The sequence below is a fragment of the Rhinolophus sinicus genome, linkage group LG09, assembly GCF_036562045.2.
Source record: "Rhinolophus sinicus isolate RSC01 linkage group LG09, ASM3656204v1, whole genome shotgun sequence".
Lineage (NCBI taxonomy): Eukaryota > Metazoa > Chordata > Mammalia > Chiroptera > Rhinolophidae > Rhinolophus > Rhinolophus sinicus.
The window spans coordinates 93,442,142-93,457,353 of NC_133758.1; the positions used below are offsets into that span (position 1 = coordinate 93,442,142).

General features: G+C 31.8%; 1 protein-coding gene across 4 annotated transcripts in view; it reads right to left on the reverse strand.

The window, feature by feature from the left end:
- Positions 1–15,212, reverse strand: part of DGKB (diacylglycerol kinase beta) — a 642,123-nt gene that overhangs the window by 367,960 nt on the left and 258,951 nt on the right. The gene's annotated exons all lie outside the window — the stretch shown is intronic.

Here is a 15,212-nt window from a genome sequence, read left to right on the forward strand (position 1 = left end):
AACAATCTGCAAATATGAGCCAGGCTCCCCCTGTCTTCTGACTTGAGCCACAGTGTTTGCTACCCAGGAACACTCATGCCTAATTGCTGGGTCAGCTGAAATAAATGCCCACTGCTTCTGAGGCTACTGCATGAAGTGTGCACATTAATGCAATCTACCGTGGGGAAAGTTACAAAGGCAAGTAATGCAGCCAGTTACATAAGCATGCACGCCTATTTATATGCAATGAAAGAACTGAAACAGAACATACATATTTGGAATATGTCTCTTCACCCCCCTTGCTCCAGAGGTAAGAACTGCTAATAAGATATAATATGCAATCATCGAAGATTTTTTTCCTGTATATTTACACATAGGAATATACACATATGAATTTTATTACACACATTTTTAACATGAATGGGATTGTTGTACATCCTGTTAATTTATTTGTGTGCATTTTTAGATTTAAAAATGTCTAAGGGATCTTTCTGTGTCAGCACATAGAATGTCGTGGCATAATTTATAAGAGAATGCATTACATAAGGTGTACATTCCATGATTTAATAAACCACTTATCTTCATGTACTTTAAAACTATTTCTAGTGTCACTATTACAAAAGTATAAGTATCATAGTGCATCATTTCAAGAGCATTTATGTGAACATGTGCATGTTTTGAAGGCTACTCTTCTAGAAGGGAAAAAATTCGCTATAGCATCGTATTACTCTCTGAATGGTTTCCATTATAGAAGATGTAAGTGTTCATTTATTTGCAAATCCAAAAACTTTATGATATTTCTTTAATAATAATGAAAAACCGCATCATGCTATTATTGTAAAATCACATCCCTGTTTACTAGTGGGTTGAATGTATTTCTGTAGGATTATAGCAGAAGTGTAACCTCTTCTGTGAACTGTGTCTTCAATGTCTTGTCCCTCTTTTCCCTTGGGTTGTCTTTTATTATTATCTTATAAACTCTTCACATAGTATAAGTGATACTTTCACTTAAATGAGTATTAGAAAAAAATTCTTAAAGTAATACAATGCATATAGTAGAAACGTATAAAAAAAAATGAAACCCCACCATCTTATAAAAACCATGATTAGTTAGAACATGAAATTTTCATGTATTTCCTTATATATTATACAATGAATATTTACTTTTTGTTAGATATGTTGCAATATTTTCTTCCAGTCTATTACCAGTTGGTTTGCTAATGTTATGTAATACATAGTATTATGTATAATACAACACCTGTGTACCAACTGGCGACTCCGAAGGGTAGAGTATTTTCAATCACTTACATATGCCTCTGTGCTCTTTTCCTAGAGCATCCCACTTTCTCATTCACAAAGCTGAGCACTATTCTGAATCCTGGGTTACCATGCGCATGACATAAACAACATTTTGTTTGCGTTTTGCTTTTTCAGCTTAACATTTTTACTATAATTTAGTCATATGGTAGCAGAAGTTCTTTTTATGTGTAGTTGAAGTTATTTAATTTCTACTGCTAAATATTATTTATGTGAGCATGCCATTTTAAATCAATGTTAATGGACATTTGGGATGATTAGTTTTATGTTCTTTTAAAATGGACATGCTTGCTACGGGTCATTGGCAGTGGCTACATTTGGAGCAGGATTTCCTTATATGCAATTTTTGTTTCCCAAAGTTGTACCAATGCATACATTCACTAGCAATGTAGATAAGATTTGGCAGAGCCTGTCATCTTTAACACTAATAATATCACACTGTTTAATGTCATGTGTTTCCTCTTTTGTGAAATGCCAGTTCAAGCCTTTTGGCTCTTTTCTTTACTCTTTTCTTATTGATTTGTAAAAATTATTTATTTGTTCTTAATTTAAATCATTTTTGCAAATATCTTCTAAATTTGAAAGATTTTTGTTAGTTTAATGAACGTGCATTTTAATAAACAAGATTTTGTTTTAATGTATTCAAATTTATCAACACTTTCTTAAGTGGCTAGGTATCATAAGTAGCTAGTCGTAGGCTTGTTTTGTGTAAGAAGTTTGCTTACTCAAAAGTCAAAAAAAATTCAGCTATACTCTTTTAAATTTCAGTTTGACTTTTGACAGAAATTCTAAGTGGTGGTGTGTGATAGGGATTATGGTCTATTATCAATATATAGACTATAATCCCTATCTCACATCACCATATAAAAAATATATATATAATATACATTATGTTGCAAATATTACATATACATTTTATATATAAATATTATATACATATATTATTTACTATATTCTATTGTGTTGGTGTGAAGTAGGGATACCCGTATTCTCTTACCCCTCCCTCTGTTCTCTTTTTCTCACATTTTTTCTCTTTCTCCCTTTTTACCTTACTTCTTTCCTTTTGGCTGTTGTGCACAAAATTTCCTTTTTATTTTTTAATTCATCTCTTTTTTTTGTTTGTTTTTTTAGTGTGTAATTCAATTTCTACCATGCAAGTTCCATCATAAGTCAAATTTTCACATATGGGAACATGTCTTTTCGGACTGTTTTATTTTATTCCTGAATTTGTCCATATCTGTACCAGTACTATACTTTATCATTATTATAGCTTTATAGGAATTCTATATCTCATAGAGCATGAATAATCTAATTTATTTTCCCTTCTTTGCTTTGCTAGACACACTTTAAAGTTAACTTGTCATATTCCACAAAAATAAAAATAAGAACAAAGAAAAACCAATCATAATTTTGACTGTAGTTACATTAAGCCTATAGACCAATTTTGGGCAAAATAACATCTGTATAATGTCAAGTTTACTCATCCATAAATACAGGCGTGTTCAACTTATTTACATATTGTTTAATGACCTTCAATAAAGTTTCAATTTTCTGCTTACAGGTCTTGCATGTATGTTTTATTATATTTATTTTTGGTTGATTTACAATTTGTGTATTTCAAATATTTTTAAAATTATTAATTTTAATGTTTTGTTGCTGATATATATACATATATTTGATTTTTATATATTGATCTTATAAACAAACACATTACTCATATTTTTTCTGTTGCCTATATTTTGTTTGAAGATTAATTAGGATTTCTATGCAAACAACAGTATCATATGCTAATAATAATGGTTTTATTAGTTATCTCCAATTCTTATAATTATTATTTATTTCCTTGTCTTATTATGCTGGCTGGAGCACATGCCTGATTTGGAGTATTCATCCAGAACTTTCACATCTTCTTCTTGAATTTAAATGGAATACTCCCCAAATTTCCCTCTTTAGGTTGATATTTGTTGTAGGGATTTTTTTCTTCTTGTCTTTTTCGAGTGACACATTTTTAAAGGTTAAGTAGGTTTTCTTCTATTCCTGTTATAGTAATAATTTTTATTTTGACTCAATGGTAACTTTTTTCTGCATCTTTTCAGATGTTGATATGGTTGATCCCATTTAATCAGGAATATGGGAAAGCATCTTTATATATTTCTACATCATTAAACCATTCTTACAACCATTTCATGTACTTAAATTGGACATTTTTTTAATTAATATTTTTATAGAGAATTGGATTTGAGTTTATAACTTATTTAGGAGTTATATATTTAATTTCATGAAAAAAATGGACTTCCTATTTTCCTTCCTGATACCATCTCTAATTTTTTTAATTAAAATTATTCCGTCTCATAAAATGAAATACAGAATATGCCCTCATTTTCTATTTTTTAGGAAGGATTTGTATAATTTTTTAAGTTCCTTAAAATTGGTTTGCTCTTGTACATAAACTATACAATCTCTAGTAAGTCTTTGATTTCTTTTCTTTTTTTTAATACTAAGGTCTTATATAATCATTTCAATTCCTTTAATAATTATTGAAAAAAATGCTATTTTCTAATTCTTGCTAAATCAATTTTGCCAGTTATATTTCTGTATGAATTTGTCTGTTTTAATAATTACTAAAAAATTCCTAGTTTCTAATTCTTCCTAAATCAGTTTTTGCCAGTTATACTTCTGTATCAACTTGTTTACCACCTAAGTTTTCAAAGATTTTTGTCACTGAAGCCTACAAAAGCTTTTCAAAATATGCCAGTAGCTGAAAAGTTTGCCATAGAGCTAATTGTTTCTGGTGAAAACCTAACCACCCATTTGACTCACCATTGCTCTTCTACTCCATGATGATGTTTCATCTGTTATTCATTCTTGTTTTCTTTAAAATTTGTCATCATTGGTTCTTCAGCAGCATCCTACCCCCAAACATAAACCCCATGTGACTGTCAGACCAGCTTACTCTCTGTAAATTGATTGCTCAATGGATTGAAAAATTGGTCTAGCTCAGCCTTTTAATCCACTCAATCCATGTTGTTTTCCCTTGAGATTCATCCATTCCTTATTTCATTCATTCATTGAATAGGAGCCTTGGACAATTATTTAATCATTCTGAGTATCAGTTTCCTTATTTATAAATTGGAATTAACAATGTCTGCTTCACTGGTCATTTTTAAAATATAAACAAATTGTGTATGTAAAAACTTACATTGTACTATCCATAGGTTATTAATTTAATTATTTTCCCTTCATTCAAAGTAGTATATAGTTTTATAGGTTAGAGTGCCACTCCTCTATTTTTCTACCTCCTTCAACCCCAGTATTCAGGCAAAATCTTCACAAAGGTAATTTTCTAGCAAGCAAAGCTGGATGGACAGTGAAGAGGTAGTTCTCCTACCTCCAATCTGAAACTGTAGCCACAGAACTATTGGGAGAACTGCTTATGGCACTGGGGACAGAAAGTGGAGAGGAACACAGCTCTGATTGAAAAGAAACAAATCCAAGAAACTTGGCAAAAGTCAAAATGCAAGACTCTAAGCGGGCATTCACTTTTTGTACATTAAGCTGTAAAGACCAGCAGGTATGATGCTCCCACTTCACACATCTGTCATCCTACCAATGGGGAGGGAATGAGGAGTGTCTAGACAGATACCCATTTGTGGAAACTTTAGTACTATATACTCTTCATCTATAAATTTTAGAGGTTCACTTGCAGAATTTGTACGTATAAACATTTTGCAATGAAGTAATCATGCATGGCTCCAGAATTTATTTATACTGTTTTTATGGAAATGTATTGAAATTAAAACTTAAAAAGATTTATGAAGTGAATTAATGATTTTTGAGGTTTCAGTGTTGGTCATTCAATATTTCATAGAGCATTTTCTATTTATTCACAGTAGCTAAACTTAAAAGAGACTCTCCACGGTTAATGTATGGGTTTAGTAGCTCTGTGTCAAATGCTTTCTTATCACATTTGTTCAACAGGTATCACAATATTACACAGTTAAAAAAAAAAAAAAGTGGGTGGTGATATTATGATGCTTAATACCACAAAGCAAATCAAGATATTTCATCTAAGATTCAGAAGTCTTGTTTCCATTTTTAATAACTGTTAAGATAAAACTGATGTATAAAATTAGGAAGTTTTCATTTGTTCCCGACAATAGTATTTTAAAAGCACACCAGAAAAACTTCTTAAGAAAAAAGAGAAACTGCAGTACCGATTCCATAATCTTGGAAAGTGTCTTACTTTCTTAAATGACAATATGTAGGAATTTCTTTCCGTCCTAATCTCGCATATTCTAAGAAAATAAATGATACTGCCATTTATATATAATTTGGATGTATCAGTTAGAAATGAGGTTGAATATATAAAAATAAAAATATGTATGGATATTAAACAATATACATACTATATATTATATGTTATAAAATTATATTGCTTGATACTGAAGGGCAACTAATGTGAGATTCATAATTATCAGCACAATAATACAGAGTGAATGGTCATTTAATTGTACATATTTATATTCCTTCATATTAAAGCAATACAGGTTGAAGGACCAAAAATGACTTTTTCATATATCAATTCCTCTCTTCTTCCTTTTCTTCTTTGTTTAGAAAAAAAAATAGGTTACCTCAAGAGCATGCCTTAAGAAACGTATGTATTCTGATTTAAGCATTCAGAGCAGAACCAAGCATACTTATCTCCTATTATTCAGCTCAATTCATATTCATACTTGCATGTACATGGTTACATATTATTCTTACATGTAGAAGATTAGATGGCTTCACATTCACTTCACTAAAATCAGGCTGATTTTTTTTTGTTGTTTTTTGGTTTGTGATGTTACTACAGTTTTTGTTTTTGAAACTATATTTATAGTTTATAAAACGAAATTTTAATACCTTCTACCTTGCTTTCTAATACCTCGGCTGCATCTATCTATACATCTCTTGGTATTATTGATAGTATTATTGTTGCTGTAGCAACTTTTGAAAAAGGTATGCATAAAGAAATTATGAAAAAAGTTTTCTCTATATTTTGTAGTACAAAATGGGGGGAGGGTTAGAATCATCTTTTTCTGTGTATATTGATAATGTCATCTTCAAAGTGATGATTCATCAACTGGAATCTGCCTCCCCCATCATTTCAGCTTAAAGCATAACTAATTATAACCATGTCCTATGATCTCATATCTTCTGTACTCTGTTTTATCAATACATGATAAACTTTAGGAAAACTAGGAAATGCACCTGTTTCAAAAAATTCAGCAAGTCTTTTCAGGATATTTTATAGACAGTGAACTTACAGGTTTTTTTGGAGGGGCATTTTATGTAGTATAATTCAATGCTGTTACCATCATAGCTAGAAAGAACTTGCAGAGTATTTGAGAAAATAAATATCCCAGTGAACTATTAATAATTGAAACATTAATGCCATTATCTCCTAAAATCTCAAAAACATTATGCATATGTTTTATTTTAGAAGAGAAGGAGAGAGAAATAGAGAAAGGGAAAGAGGCAGAGTGAAATGACAGAAATTAGAGATAGAAAACAAGAGAATATTTACTCCTTGGACACCTATGTTATCTCATTGAATAACTTTAAAATTCTCGCGAGTATAATATGAGTTAGAGAGCAGTCAGTAAATAATAGGCTCTGTAATGTGGTCCAAATATGTGTTCCTTTTTTGACTAGTGTATATTATTCTTGGAAAATTATGTGTTAAAAGGAATATCAAATTTTCTTAAGTCATTTTTGAATGAATAAAAGCAAAATAATACTTAGCTAAAATACCTTTGATCGTTTATTGAAACTGTTCATGATTTCATCAACATAAGCAAAACACGTCTATAAAGTTATCACTTTAAAATATACATTTATTCTGGTACATGGAAAACAGTAACCCTTTTAGGATGTTTTAAATATACAAATATAAATTAGTATTTAAGGGACAAGTTAACTGAAGAATATAAAACAGCCATTTTTTTTTCCTTTTAGTCATTTTCTCTCATCTGCTTGGACGGGAGTTAAATCAACTCAGTATTTACATAGTATATTTAGAGCTACAAATATGCACTCAAGTTTGTGGTCATGTACATGTGTCTCCATCGCTCAAAGCACTAATGCATATGTATCTGTTATGTGTTTACTGACATATGCATACATTTGTAAATATAATTCTTTCTTTTAAGTTTGTAGTTACATGACTACCACATAAGCAGAACTGATTGACTATTTTGGAGTGAAGGATTAAGTGAAAAATATGATCAAGTATTTTAATTTAACTATAAATTATACATACTTTCTGATCTTTCAAAGAAGTTAACTTGGAAGACTTCATTCTTAAAACTTCGAATTAGAAAGCAGAGAGATATGACTGTGGTCCAAAGGACAGTCTAAAATTAACCCCTGAGATGTAACAGCAGAAGTGATTAGGTTTCTTGGATCTGTTTGGCAAATCTATGCAAATCCATTCTGTCAACCTAATGCTTTTATTATTAATAACTGGGATGATTTCATTTTATATGAATCAGATCACTTCACCAAGTTAACTTTAGAATGTGAAGGAAGAAGGGTTTATGAGCTAGGAAGTAACTCTAGACTTCCATAGAGAAAGAAAAAATGTTACTTTGACTAGGATCTAATACAAAAGTATAGTTACAAATGCCTGAAAAAAGAGAGAGAGAGATTGAATGGAAAATTCACATATAGGTTTCACTCTGAATTTCTATGAAACCTTTCATTAACTGAAATCGCGTAAAGCAAAGAGTATTCCCCACCTTATGAAAGTTCAGTAGTAGGTTTACGATGGGCATGGCGGTTTTTTGTAAAAGCGATAATCCTTTTTGTATTTCTTTCAGTTAGGGAAAACAGGTACTAATGTAGGTCTTTCCTAAAAACAAAGCGGTGTAATACAAAGTTTTGGAAAGTGGGAGATACCTTTATATAGAAAAGTAACTTTATATATCATCGGCCTCAATTCCCTGACTTAATACGTATTGAAAAGCTACAGCTGTGTACCAGGAAACGGGGTTAGATAGCAGAGATTCAAAAGCAAGACAGAGAGAGTCCTTGCCTTCAAGTATCTCACTGACTTAATTGAGAAGGCAGACAAGAAAACAGAATTCTGGTCACCAGGGGATGTTCTTTAAAAGCAGTTAATGTAGATTTGGTAGAGGAGGATATCAGAGTTAGCCTAATAAAAGTGGAGACATCTGAGTTGAATTTTGAAGCTTTTGTAAAAGTTAATTCACTGACAGATTGGGAGACAGGCATGAGGAAGAACTCAGTGAAGGGTTAATATATAAGAATGAGAGGAAATATAGAATACTAGGAAAGTGATTCGATGAGACATGCTGGATAGTGTGAAACAATGCATTTTCAGGGAGGACAGAAAAGTGAATGGTCTTTCCATTCATCAAGTTAGAGAATAAAGTCAATGAACAAGTTTGGGAAAGAATGAGAAAATGAGTTTAATACTAGACACGCAACATTTGAGATACATATATGACATTGACATGGAAATGTTGAGTAAGTAGTTAAATAAATTTATATGGTGCTTTGTAGAGAAATCTGAGATGGAAGGAGCAATCCATTTACACTTGATCAAAATCATGAAAGGGAGTTGGAAGAGAGACCATAAAGGAGAGGTTTAAAGTATCTTGTTGGTGTACAACACACATGGATCTGCTGTTTTATGAGATTAAAACCTTCAGCAATTTATTTAAGCCCTCTGATCATGTATCCCCATCTACAAATGGAAAAAGGCATAACTCATAAGGTTGTGTACATCTACATATTCCCAGGCCTACATCCAACAAATTACTTTTATTCTAGTATTATAAAATTAAGAAGCATATGTATATGAAATTAATGGAGTTCTAGGTATGAAATTCTAGGAGAAAGTGACATTAAAAGAATGGTCTGAGGAGAATGTATCCAAATATAAAAGAAGAAGTACCTCAGAGATTACAGACATTGGTTTCCTAATATTAAGGGAGAAGAGACTTTCAGGAAAGGTGAAACAGCCAAGGCTATTTGATTTAACAGCTACAAGTTTATTAGCAACAAATAGCAATCTCAATGGAGACTAAGTCAAAACCCTAACTGCACTGAAGAAGAGATGAAGAAGTGGGAAAACGGTCTATTTTATTCTGCATCTAGTTGTGAAGAAAACAGAGTTGAGAAGGTAAGTAACTTTACATTTGCAGATATATATATATATCTGCAAATGTATACGTGTATATATATATATAGTTTTATTTTATTTTTAATTCAAAATGAGAGCTTTGTCAATTTCACATGTTGCTCATTCTTTTTTTTTGCACCTCTGCAATAAATAACTTGGCAATTGTGTTTTCTTTGGTCTTGAATATTTATCCATTTCTGTGCTGGTAACACTTTAATCATTGTGTATGTTTTCATCATCAACTTTTTAAAAAAATAGAAATTCAGAATTAATTTTTTCATTTAATATGCACTTTAATTTTGAGCTAATTTTTGCTGTAAAGTTTTATTACAAAATGAAAGTGTTACAAAACCTAAATATAGATATATATTGCATGTCTAATTTTAAAAAAAAAGAACACAGGCAATATTTTAAACTATTCACTAAACATTCTTGGCAGGACTGATCACCTTTTCTTTCTCACACATATTTTATGTCATCTAATCTATGATTTCCCACAATCTCCACTGCCATTGATGATTGTTATATCTGTTCTCCTTCACTTTCCACCGGGGACACGTGAGGCACCAGCCACAACACAGTGGGCTGGCATAACAGGTGTAACAATTGTTCGACAGTTTCTTTCACTGCACATTTCATTTCAACTTTGAACTTTCTGCAAACTGTACTTTGGAGGGTGTTGCGTGTCTTTCTGTGTGGGAAGACTTGGGGAAAGAGAGTTGTTTTCCTGGAAACGTTTCAGATATAATGACTGTGTTAAAGTGAGAACTCTTAATTGAACATACACGTGTCTTCATTCTACTAGAAGATAACATAGTAAAGGCTGGGTGTACAAATTAGAGAGCTAACAAACTCATAATCTTAAGAGTTTAGTAATGTACTCAATAATAAAACTTAAATTAAAATTAGAAAATCCTGGACAAATGCTAAATCGGGAGGGATGCTAGAACACCAGAAATAGACCAAAAGAGTTCTGGGTAAACTTTAATATTGTGCTCACAGTAACCGTATGACACTATATGATCTGACCCCTCAGTACCGCTTTCATATGCTGCAGCTATCTATCCATCCTTCTCCAGCTACCTGGCCTTCTTTCTAATGTTCCCCAATCATGTCAAATATTCTCCCACCATGATTCTTTTCCTGTCTTAAAGGCTCTTCTATGAAATGGCCGAATGGCTTGCTCCCTCATCTCCTTCAGGTCTATACTCAGTGAGTTCTTCCCTGCTGAGCCTATTTTTAAAAAGCAACCACAGAACACTCACTACACATACACATTCTGTTCAATTTCTCTGCTGACATAATGTATATTTATTAGTTTAATTTGTCTTCCTCCACTAAAACATAAGGTCTTGAGGGCAGGAAGCATTGTCTGTTTTGTTCAAAATGCACGGGCAGTGCTAAGACTCGTTCCTGGCATCTGGTAGTCACTGAATAAATATATGCTGAATCAATTTATATCATTGTTGTTATTATTGTTAAGCTACCATTTCACTTTTTACTTAGTTGTTGCATCAATATTCTGTTTGAGTATGGAGTACACTCTTCATTATTATTCTTTATAATTAAATTATGGGAATAGCTCACTACATCCTCATTTTTAAAGGATTCTGAGATAATCATCTACTATGAGTTTATGTATTTTGACTCATTGTCATTTAACTGCCTGGAGCTGATGGCAAAGTTGTGTCAGGGAACTTGCCGGGTAACCTGGGATTACAGAAAACTGGACATTCAAGTATAATAGTTTAGGTTGTTTCTTAGAAATTTGACTTTTGTAGAATAAAATAAGAAATAGGTTAAAAGATATACATAAATCAATTAGTTTTTTCTTTCTTTTTTTCTTTTTTTTCTATAGCCAGTACAAGAGAAATTGTTCTTTTTAGTGTACAGAGAATTTAGGTAATGACCACTAAATAATGACACATGGATGTCCGGTTTAACTGCTATTCAGCCAACTACTATCCCTTTATTTGTGAGATGAATAATAAAAATTCAGATTTTCAACACCTTTTGAAGTCATAATGCATTTGTTAATATATACGAGAAGTTCCTACAGAGCTGTAATACCCTAAATGGGAGAATTCTTCCGTAAGACAATTATATAACTTTGTTAATTGTAGCCTTATGTTATATTTTTTGCTACTTTTACTAACCTATGGATTTTTAATACAGAAGCATAAGTCAGTTGTCTAACTCAATCACTCTGGTAGTCAAGGTGAGGACAGAATTATGCTCACACATTTAATTGACGGGCTTACAAAATCATCGGCACGATATTTTATGACTAATCATAAGTATTAAAAGGGTAACTGGAGTGCTTCATTTTTACATTGGCAAAGCAACAATATTTTCTGGAAATTTCCAGTAGAGCTGGATTGAATTTTGAGAAACATTTTCTTAGCCGTTTGAGGATTTTGTCAAGCAATCTGACATAACAAGAGAGATATGTAATAGGTCATAAATTATGATTCAGGAGGGATTTCATTTAAATAAAATATGGTAGAAACTTTGTTATATAAATGATATTTTGAATGAAGAAAGTTATGAAATCTGAGGAATCTGTTATGCCTTTTCTAAATTACATATTTATTTTAATAGGAGAATATATTCCAAGGCTTCAATATGCAAATATATAAACTTGGAAAATGTGAATCTGAAGGTTAACTGTTAAATTTTATTTTTAAAATTATATATGATTTACATTTAATTCAGGTAAATAAAACCAAAGATGTCAATAAAGCACCTATCTCCAAATAATTCATTAAGCTTAGTTATGCTGAACAATCTGGGAAATAATTTAGAATTCCAAAAGATTCATCTTATATTTTATTTCGTCAATAAATACTTATTTTTACTTAAATATTTTAGAGATAATATGAGAATAAACTACCTGTAATTTCATGAAGCTTAGAATCAGAAGGAAACAAGCAATGTCACAAGTATACAAAACAACTGGATATTAACTTTTCATAAATAGTATTAGCATATGCAGTTGGTATAACAGCTGGAGATGTTCAGAATTATATGAATGTTGTGAAAGAAAATAAAACTCATTCTATGAAGACCAGACAGCAGTATATATTTTATAATTTCATTTTTCCAACTAATATATACCTATAAATTTATTAAATTATATCACAATATGCATCATTAAGAAACAACTTTTATTATATAGAATCTAGTATCAGGCATTTTAAAACAGAATAGTCAGAATCAGACTGAAATAATTTAAATTAGGAGATATAATGGAAACAAATAAACACCAATTTCTGTCTTAAAACACAATTAGAGATAAAAAGGGAGATGATCAGAGAGTTTTGGTATTTAATAGATAATTCACTATAGGAATTAGCATAGCTTCAGTATATCAAGAAAAGCTTCTACTCTATAAACAAATAGGTAGTAAAATAATATAAAGGAAAAATAATATAAAGATAAGATGAGAGAAGGAATGCATAAAAAAGTTTTCAAAATTTGGTGAGGTAAAGAAGATAAATTGGCGTAAAAAGGAAATTAAAAGAACAGCTGCAGGTTCAAGGTGGCAGATAAAATATAGACTTTTAAAAAGTATATCTATTATAGCGTTGGAATAGTGATAAGGCAGAAAAAGTGATGAAATTAAATCACAATGGGTAGTAGATTAGTACAGACACCTTATGGAGTAGAGAAATTTATAAAGCAATACATAAAAGGGAACCACTGCAAAAGGAACTCTCCTAGACAACTAAGGATCAGGGACAGCAGAGCTCGAACAGGAATGAGAGGAGTTACAGGAAGTGAGCAGGTCAGCCATGGGATTAAGAGAATGGTTACAGCATAGCCTGGCCAGAGCCCCCATTCAGAGCAGCTCCCAGTGGCATTTTGTCACCAGGCTAACAACAGGGGAAGGACTCTCTAATAGAAGAGCTGCTGGGACACTGAGTACACAGTGTGGGCATTAGTAATGGAGGCAAACGGCATTCTCATAGTGACCAAGATGAAACTAGAAATTCAATGCAATTTTATTTAAACTCACATTTTAAAAATGTGAGTCATTACTTAACACACAGCAGAGAAAAAATGTCACTAAATTTGGACAGGATAACTAGGGAGTCATAGTATATAAGAATTTATCATAAGAATCAACAAATAGATGAATGTAGCAAAGGAAAAGACAGCAATACTCTACAATCTATCATTTTATCTTAGATGAAGTACGTCAAATCAGGGGAGAAATGCTGGACGAATCAACAGCTTTTGTTGGGACCATTAGATTTCAATCTGATGGAAAGAAAGTGTTCCATTCCCACTTCATCCTAATCTGTCAATGCATTAATGAGAAAAATGCCAATTTTAGAGATTGAAGGTTATAAATTTAAAACAAAATGTAAAATTAATAAAAAGAAGATACAGAAGAACATTTCAGTAATCTTGGCTTGTGGAAAGGCTTTTCTAAAGTATAAAATTGAGATATCATTCAGCATAGAAGTAGTAGATGACAATTTTAAACGTTTATACGGCTAGAAAAAGTATTTAAATTGAAAGCGAGCTGAACAACCTAGAAGAAAACATTTGCAACATATATAAAATGATAACATTAATATGTATGCACTAGGATCTTAATATGGACATGAAAAAGACAAATCAAAAAGAACATGGGCAAATAAAAGAGCATATGTTTTATATTAAAAACACAAAAGTTTGTTACACATAAGAAAACAATGCTTGTTTTGAGCATCTGTAGTTTGGGCCTTATTTCATTGTGGGGAAACATACTGCTGAACCCCAAGTTTTGGTAGGTCTATCTAACAAGCAAACCAACTACACTGACCCAAACAATGGGGTCGGCATATGGCCAACCAGACAAATGAGACACTTTTTCTCTGGAATTTGAATCTGAATTGTGATCTTTGAGACACAAAGATCCAAATGGATTGCTGATTCTTCCCTATGTGGCAACTTGCAAGGAAGGTAGTGCAAAAAATAAATGTTTGTTTAAGAATTTACAGTGATGTACATTTAAATGGGAAGTTACTCCAATTGTAGCATATTGATATGGCTTATAACATCTTATTTACATGACAATTGATGTACTAAATCAGTTGTTCTCCATGCTGCTTGCACATAATCAGCAGGGGTGCATTTAAAAAATTCAAGTATCTGGGCCCAACCCTCAGATATTCTGATTCTGGCTACAGTTTCCATATCTCCTTCAACCCACAAGTATATCCTTATAGAGATTTGTCCACCCAAACTTTATATATGATGAAAAAACTGGTTTACCAATGACTCACCATGATATATCAGAAGCAGTAAGAAATAGATAGTTGCGGCAATACAACTACCTTGGGAGTAATTTGAGGACAGAAAAGAATGCCATTTGACAAGTGGGCAGTATTTCAAACACTAAGGTTTTCTGTCTACCTTTTTTGGACAGAATGATGACCAGAGTTTAGTAAACACACCAATTCAGCAATACTTGCTAATCCTATATCACACACTATGAAAGACTTGAAAAAAGTAAGAATGGAGAATTAGTAATGAAAGGAAAATTTACACAACTGAATTTCTCAGAATGAACCCATAATTGGGACTAGAAATGCTCCTTAACAATGCCAGTCAGCATTTTTGCTTAGTCACTCCCAGTGAGTGTTCGAAAATCTCATGTTCATGTTGGTTGGAGGCTGTAGAAGAGGTAGAGAACATTGATTTATCTTCAGCAAGGAGGGGAGTTACTGGCTGTGGA